The following is a 9,372-nucleotide window of genomic DNA, read 5'->3' as shown; positions in this document are numbered from 1 at the left end:
TGTCTCTCATGAATAAATAAAATCTTTAAAAAGGGAATTATTTAATGTTATCCCTCTTTTGTTTTATTTTTTTATTTTTTTTCTTTTGCTTTAAATTTTAAATTTGTATGTCAATTATATAAAATTAAAAATACTAAAATACTAGACAATGTTAGCAGTCTGTTTTGTTGTTTGGTACACTTTCTTTTAAAGTTCTTTAAAATATTTTATAATTATCATGATAATTTAATTTTAGAACATTTTCTTCACCCTTAAAGAAACATATCTACTTGCAGATACTCCCTACACTCATATCCAATAAAGTACATTTCTTTCCCTTTTTAAAAAAGAATCTATTTATTTATGTGAGAGAGAGAGAGAGAGGGAGAGACAGAGAGAGAGAGATCAGGAGAACAGAGGGAGAGAAACATGGTGAGTGTGGAGCCTGATGTGGGGCTTGAACACACAACCCTGAGGTCATGAACTGAGCTGAAATCAAGAGTTGGATGTCTAACCAACTGAGTCATCCACATACCCTCAATAAAGTGCATTTCTTATAGACACTTTAACTTTGGAATTGTTTTGCTATGCAGTCCAAATATCTCTGTTCTAATTGGAGTGTTTGATTAATTTATATGTAATTATCAATATCTTTGTGTTTAAACATTTTGCTACTTATTCTTTTAAAAATCCTAAATCTATTAAAGTAAATGAATTTGTAACTTAAAAAATCCTTCCTACAAAGGAAATTTCAGGCAAAATAACTTCTATGGCTAATTCTATCATTTTGTGAAATAATTGAAAACATAAATACTTTCTGAAAATTTTCCCAATTAGTTTTATAAGGCTGGCATTACCCTTATATCAAAATCTGACCAAGATATTCCAAAAATATATATAGGCCAATATTCCTCAGTCATATCGTTTATACAAATAATCATAGATTTAAAAAATTATAAGCAAATTTTTGGGAAAAAAATGAATCAAGCATTAAATGAAACAGATAAGGCACCATGGCACATTATCTTAGAATTTTAACTTGGGGTGCCTTGGTGGCTCAGCCAGTTGAGCATTGGACCCTTGTTTTTGGCTTAGGTCAAGATCTCATGGTTGTGATATAGAGTTCCATGTTGGGTTCTGTGTTCAGGGAGGAGAACGCTTGATTATTTACCTGTCCCTCTGTTCCTCCCCCTGTTTGTAGGTGCATCTGGGGGGCTTAGTCAGATAAATGTCCAACTCTTGATTTTGGCTTCAGTCATGATCTCAGGGTCTTGAGATTGAGCCCCGCATTTGGTTCAATGCTGGATGTGGAGCCTGTTTATGATTTTCTCTCTTCCTTGTCTCCCTCTGCCCCTCACCTGCTCTCTCTCTCTCTGTCTCTAAAGATCAATGTAAATTACCACATTAAAAAAAAGGAGCAAAAGCATTTGGCAATTCTCAATAAATTCAGAAGAGCATGAAATAAAATTCAATACATAGAATCTGTAAACACACTAGAAATGAGAGAAAATAGGAATAATTAGCCAATCTGATTAAGGGTATTCATGAATGAAAGCCCTTTGCCTGCCTAATACTTAATGGCAAATATTGAATGTTTTCTTCTAAGATTTGATGTAATTCAAGCTTATCTACTTACAGTTGTTTTATTCAGTACAACAAAGGAGATCCTAAGCCCGATAATCAGTCAAAAAAGGAAAGGGTACATAAGATGAAAAATAAAATAGTAAACTAATAATTCATAGACAACATGATTATGTATACAGAAAACTATTAAAATGTGCAAAACATCCTCTAGGCTAATAAATTTAGCAACAGTCACATGATATATTAAAATACAAAACTGAATTTTATTTCTGTGCTATAGAACATAATATAAAGAATATATATAATTTTAAGAGAACAACATCAACAAAAACCTTTAGGAATAAATCTAGTCCATGATGTATCAAACCTCTGTATTGAACACTAAAAATAAAAATTACAGAAGACATAAGTAAATAAGGAGATATACTATGCTAGAGACTTAGAAAAACTAGTGTTTCTAAGATTTAATTCTACCCCAATTATTTTTAGAATAAATATAACTCCAATGAAAATTTTAACAGGCTTTTTTCTTTTTTAAAAAAAGTTAATTTAAATTTAATTAGCCAACATATAGTAGATAATTAGTTTCAGATATAGTTTTCTAATACGCTTTTTAAAATTTGACAATTCTAAAAATTATATAGAAATGTAAAATATCTCTTACAGCCAAACAATCCTGGCAATGAACAGAATCAGAATACCTGACTATAAGAATTATAGTACAGCTATAATAATCAAGACATTGTGGTATTTAATTTGATTATAGGTCAATTAATAGTTTGGCAATGTGTGAAAGATACATTTTTAAATACATGCTGTTGGAAAAATTGTATATATCAATCTGAGATGAATTATAGACCTAAATATTAGGATTATCACATGAACTACTGATCAACAAGGCATCTCATAAACACATTGTGGTATATTCAAATCATGGAATACTATCCATTAATAAAAATGAATCAACTATGAAGCACTTGACAATATGATGAACCCCATAGATATTATGCTGAAAGACTTTTGACATAGTAAGCACATATTGTATGATTAAATTTAGATAAAGTCAAAGAACCAGCAAATTAATTTTTAACTATAGAATTCACAAAGTAGTTGCCTCTGCAAATGGGGGGAGAACTGAATACAAAAGCTCCAAAGGGGATGTTCTGGAGGAGAAAAAAAATATATTGATGTGGTAAATACATTGATTTATGAAATTGTCAAAATTTATTGAACTGTATACTTGATACCTGATACTTGATACCTGTGCATTTTATTATATGTAAATAATACTTTAATTAAAAACAATTAGTCTGTTTTGAAACAAAAATCTGACAACTGACATTTTCCTACTAAATTCCATTGTGGACACGCTGCTTTCAGGTACACAGACCATGTTGCCTCAAGGTAATCATAGAGCAAAACAAAGTATTTGACCTGATAACACACGTTTGTCCAGAAACAGTCATGCATCATACTGGAAATGTAAAATAATGGGAAAAAATATAAAAACAAAAATCAGAATTTTAGCCAAATTATAGATATGAGGAAAAATAAATATGTATGTATATCTCATCTTTATTTCATCCCTATGCCACACACTTACTTTATAATTACCTGTATGTTAGACAAATATTGAAGTCTTGTATTTACAGTAGCTTTGTTTTGAATGCTATTGCAGTACAATTTGATTCACAAAGTTCTATGACCCTTATATATTCTTTGTGAAGTGGAATTGTTAATGCTACAACATGATCCTTCCTGTCCTGTTGAGTGGCTGCTCAGGTACTCAAGAGACTAGGAAGTCAAATAATGTCAGCTACTCTGCCAACTAAGACACTTGGCCCCTTTTTGACTAATTAGGTGTTTGACAAATATTGATTTAAAACTAATAAGCCTTAAAACACGGGCTCTAATTTCTCCCCCTGGGGTATTTCAACTGAAGGGTTGACTTTTAAAGTCCTTCACTTAATTTGGACTAGGCAATTTGGAAGAATCAGGCACTTGAGAAGCTGGGACTCTTTAAAGCTGTCAATAATATATAATATCCAGCCATAGGATTGTCTGCCCTCCCAGGTACAGAAGGGTGATGTGCAAATACGTATGTGATTCTCAGTGAAACACGAATGGTCTCACTTGCTCCAGGGGCTCATCCTGCTTAAAATAATTTACATTGGTGAGTAACGGAATGAGAGTGGCAAAAATATCATGTGTATAGATATATGTGTGTGAGTATAAGATGCACATACACACAAAACTTTGGTAATTAACATATTAATACATAATACCCTCAATCAAACTGAAAATTCTGACTCATTTTCTTAATCTAGACACATTAATGTACCTTTTAAAAACAATATGCCTGAATATGACTGTTTTGTTTTCAGCTTTAAGTTAAACCTCAGTTAATTATAGTCTAAATAAGATTTGCTATTAAAGTCTGTTCTAAAACTTTCCACAACATGCAGTTTTCAACACAGATGAAGACTTCAAAAATACTACTACTAATTCCTTCACAGAGTAAATATTCAGGGGAAATATTTAGGTCATGTCATTATATTTATTGTCAGCTACTATCTTTTCTATACTTGCACAATAATCATTAATATTTCTTCTAATATTGAAACCAGTTAAAGATAAAATGAGTTAGATATAAATTATATAAAAGAAAGTTTATTTGAATCTTTAAGATGTTTTTATATTTTTATTGTACAAGTAATTTATGTTCCTTTCTTTAAAAGAATAATATGTGATACAGCAGATATAATTTTTTTTTTTACAGCAGATATAATTAATCGATAATCTGACAATTATCCTTTCTCACTGATGTCATTCACTGTGATGTTTAAGTCCTAGATATTGGCATCAAAGGACAAAGAGTGAAGGTTGTTCAAACTAGTAAGTTTGACCCTCTGTACTGATAGGTTCTGTTTCACTCTCTCACTTGGTAAGAATAGGTATAATTTTGTATCAAGTGCAAACTGAAATTGGAAAAAGACTGTGTAAGGCTATCCTGCAATGTCTTTCTTATGATCTATATTATTGCTGGTGTATGTACATTTTATAAAGATTGGTATCTTCCTAGGCTTGTATTTCATGTGTCAGGTACTATATTTGACAGGTAAAAATACAATGAGAAAAGTCAAGTCTGAATTTACATTATAGTTAGGAAATGAGAAAACTGTGTTAATCAAATAATCACACAAATAAATGTTCAAGAACAACCAGAATAAGTATTATCAAGTAGAAGTACATGATACTACGACAACCTATAATTGTGAGATCCATTCTAGTCAGAAATGTTCCAAGAAAAGACGGATTTGCCAAGGCCCTGTTTTTAACCACCATTTTTTTTTTTTAAGATTTGTATTTATCTTAGGGAGAGAGTAAGGGGAGGGACAGAGGGAGAGAGAATCCTCAAGCAGACTCCCCACTGAGCAGGGAGCCCAACACAGGGCTCAATCCCAGGACCCTGAGATCATGACCTGAGTTAAAATCAAGAGTCAACTGCTTAACTGACTGAACCACCCAGGTGCCCCTAACTAGCAATTTTTTTTTAAACAATGACAAAAATGTCACATTTAGTCAGCATTTCCATGAATTAATGTTCTCCTATTCATTCTAAAAAAAAGTATAAAACAATATGAATATATTTGCACAGCAATGTTCTTAGCAACTTTACTCACAAGGGCCAAAAGATGGAAACAACCCTTTCCACCGACAGACGAATGGATAAACAAAATGTAATATATACACACAATGGAATATTATTTAGTCTTTAAAAGAAGTGAATTTTTGATCCATACTACTGCTAAATGAAGCTGGAAAACATCCTAAATGGGAGTAAGCAAGACACACAGAACAACAAATATTGAATGATTCTACCCATATGAGGTACCTAGACTACTCAATATTCAAAATGATAGAAGGTAAAATGGTGGTTGTCAGGGACTTTCAGGAAAGGAGAATTGAAAATTATTTTTAATGGATACAGAGCTTCAGTATGGGATAATGAAGACATTATGATAACGTTCTGAAGACAAATAGTGAAGACAGTTACAGAACAGAGAATGTATTTAATGCCACTGAATTATACCCCAAAATGGTTAAAATCTTAAATTTTATGTCATGTATATTTTACTACAGTAAAGAGTTTGAATCGCATATGTTGTGAGACTATAGTGTGTATGTACAAACCATGTTTGAATATTTCCATGGGGATTTTTGTAGAAGCAATCTAAGGGGGTATCCTTTTAAAAATAATCACTAAAAAAATAACCACTATAATAAGCATTCAAAACCTACATAACATCTTAGACACATAATTGGAGATGTAATTAGACCTGTCAGCTTACTAATATTTGAATTATAAAAATGATGCTTCAAATAAAAGACCATAACCACTAAACCTATTTCTAAATAACACAAACACTCTCCTTCTAAAATAAAAGGTCTATAAGGAGAATGCATATAAATACAGAAACTGTGGGCCTGGATTTGATTTCTATAACTTTATATTTTAAAGTAAAGAGGTTCTCTAGCCCAGTCATTGAATGAAACAAAAATTTAAACTACTGTAGGCCACCAAAAATTAATCTGTAGCTTTAATATCAAAGAAATGTAGAGTTAAGGACCATTAATGCTCTTATATCATCAACTTTCAAATCCTTTTTAGTTTATTTTCCCATGAATACTGAAGATAATTGCTTTTGCAAAGCACTGTCCTCATTCCATTTTTCATTGTTAGAAGAATTATAATTCACACACTATATTTTAATCTCCATTTTAATTTTTTGCATGTGACTCTACTATTTGATCCTTTGTCTTTAAATTTATATCACTTTAGCTAAGAGGTTCCAACTCTTTGGTTGCTTGTATCCTTGGAGTCTCAGTAATTATTTCCCATTATCCAAAGATCTAATGAAATACCTAAGAATTTCATTCTCTAAAGTAGTTATATCCAAACTGGTTACTTGTATCCAACAACTTAGTAGTTGTGTGAAACATGAACACACATTAATTGAAAAAAATATTTTAAAATAACCACAATTTTGTGGTTGGGCATGTTGGGCAATGCATATATTCTTGAACCTTGGAAATAGATTAGAAAAGACTACTAATTTCCTGTTTTATGTTGATGACTGTATTTGCTTTTTATCTGAAATTCTAAGAAACCCGATTGTTCCAAGATATGACCTCATCAAAATGTATGTAGTATGATCTAATGATAAAACTATTTTAGCTCATAGTCCCATGTTCCCATGTTGTATGATAGTTGTCAAGAATCAATGATATCCTCAAAAACAAAATATCCAGGGAATTTCTGAGAGTTCATTGTAGTGTCTTGGGGCTTCTTATTATACAGTTTGAGAACTAGGATTTTAGTCATTGACTTTGAAATTTTTATTTGGCAAGTTTTTTGAAGTTGAGGATATTGTTTTCAAGGTCGCTGGAAGTTAATATATATTTTTCACAAATATATGCTCTTTATTTAAAAAAGCAAAACAAAAACCTAATTTTTAAAGATTTTATTTATTTGAAAGAGAGCATGCATGCGCATATGGGCAGGGGAGGGGGAGAGGGCGAGGGAGAAGCAGCTTTCCCAATGAGCAGGGAGCCCAACTTGGGGCTTGATTCCAGAACCCTGAGATCATGACCTGAGCTGAAGGCAGGCACTTAACTGACTAAGCCACCCAGGTGCTGCAACCAAACCTATTTTTAAAAAAGCATTTCCACCTGTCTTTGCTTCAGCAACACATATACTAAAATTGGAGCGATGCAGAAATTAACATGGCCCCTGTGCAAGGACATGGAAATTTGTGAAGCGTTCCATATTTTTAATCAATTTTTTTGAGGTATTGTGCTTAAAAAAGAAAAAATAAATAAATAAAAACAATTCTGTCATATAATACAACTTTTTAACTGCATCACAGCAAAGTCAAAGGATACAGACTTGGGCTTGGTTTTCTCACTGTTACAATGATACGCTCTTCACCTATGAGCAAGTTTATTACATCTATTCACAATAATCTGAATTAGAACAATAAATATTTGTCACAAAATATTGGTTTGCTTTAGCAAAAATATTCAGATGGACATGTTTTCATAATTTTTCATAAAGCTTCAAATAGTCTGAGGTGCCTGGGTGGCTTAGTCAGCCTCTGGCTCAGGTCATGATCCTGGAGTCTCAGGAGTCCCCCTGCATGGGGGAGTTTGCTTCTCCCTCTCCCTCTGCCCATCTCCCAGCTGGTCTCTCTCACTCTCATTTGCTCTCTATCAAATAAATAGATAAGATCTTAAAAAAAAGACTCAAGTAATCCAAATCTCCCCTAACTTACTGAAATTTTAGTATGAAATTCTCAGACTACCTTGCTTGCTTATTATCTATTGGAATTTCTGGAGGCTCCATTGTATCCTATGAGCAATAAAATGAAAGAAGACAAAACTAATGTGTGCAACAGCTTCCCTAAAAATGGCATCTCCTTGTTTTCTCTCACTCCAGAATAGAGAAATTGTCTCTATGATAATGTTTCTTATTTTGGATTTTCCTCCAAATATTTGTCTACACTAATATCTCCTCTGAATTTAGTATTATGTACTTAAAAAATCATAACGATTAGTTTTTGTTTTCAGCTCTGACATGAAAATACTGAAAGCTGGGATTGCTGTTCTTATAACAGTAGCAAAAAACAGAACAAGCTGAAAGTCAAGAATTTTCTTGAAACTACGGTGGAACTTGGATTATGAGCCAAACCACAATCCTCAAATCCAAAGAGATAGGCACGTCCAGAGGAGTGACAGCAAGATCTGCAAACTCTGGAACAGAGCCATGAGTAAGAACATAGAAATAATAATTTTGAATTTCTGGAGGTGAGTGTAGACGAGTGAAAGTGGCACTTGGGGGCAGGCCCGATGGCCAAGTGGTTTGGCGTCTCCTTCAGCCTGGGGATGATCCTGGAGAGGGGATTGAGTCCCACGTCAGGCTTCTTGCATGGAGCCTGCTTCTTCCTCTGCCTGTGTCTCTGTCTCTCTCTCTCTCTTTCTCTCTGTGTCATGAATAAAAAAAAAAAAAAAAAAGAAAGTGGCACTTGGGTGGTGGGGAATGTGCACAGTGTTAGAGAAGCTACCACATTTCCTTGAGTTTTCTCTACAGGAATCCCTCTAGGTTCTTATGGTGAGATCTGAGGAAGATCATATAGTGGCCTTGACAGGGATAGGGGAGGATTAATCATGGTAAAATAAAATAAGATGAGACTTCTCCATAATAAACACTTAGTTTCCATGAAAGACACTTTCCTGGAGCTTATGCCACAAGAAGAATATTCCTCACATGTTAGCCGACTCTAGTCTTCTTGTCTCACCTAAGGGGAATACATTTTCCAAAATGTCATATAATTGAAATTATATAGTATTAGCCTTTCAGACTGACTTCTTTCACTTAGCAATATGCAATTGAGGTTCATCTGGGTCTGGTTGTGGCTCATGAACTTATTTTTCTTATTGATGAATAATATTCCATTGTGTTGATAAAGCACAGTTTGTTTTTCTGTCCACTTATTCATGGACATTTTGATTTCTTCCAGTTTTTGGTGATTATAAACAAAGGTGTTATAAACATTCACATGCAGATTTTTGTGTGGACAGGGTTTTCAAACCAGCTGGGTAAATACCTAGAAGCATGATTGCTGGGTCATATGGTATATGTTTGGCTTTGTAAGAAACTGACAAACTGTCTTCCAAAGTGGACACTCCCGTTTGTATTCCCACGAGCAACGAATGAGTTTTCCTATTGTTCTGCACTTTCAACAGCAT

General features: G+C 33.2%; 1 pseudogene; it reads left to right on the top strand.

The window, feature by feature from the left end:
• The first annotated feature begins 7,298 nt into the window (after positions 1 to 7,298).
• LOC112909462 (U6 spliceosomal RNA) lies at positions 7,299 to 7,399 on the top strand (annotated as a pseudogene).
• Positions 7,400 to 9,372: the final 1,973 nt, after the last annotated feature.

This window comes from Vulpes vulpes, chromosome 11 (genome assembly GCF_048418805.1).
Source record: "Vulpes vulpes isolate BD-2025 chromosome 11, VulVul3, whole genome shotgun sequence".
Classification (NCBI taxonomy): domain Eukaryota; kingdom Metazoa; phylum Chordata; class Mammalia; order Carnivora; family Canidae; genus Vulpes; species Vulpes vulpes.
This window is presented reverse-complemented; position numbering and strand designations above follow the sequence as displayed.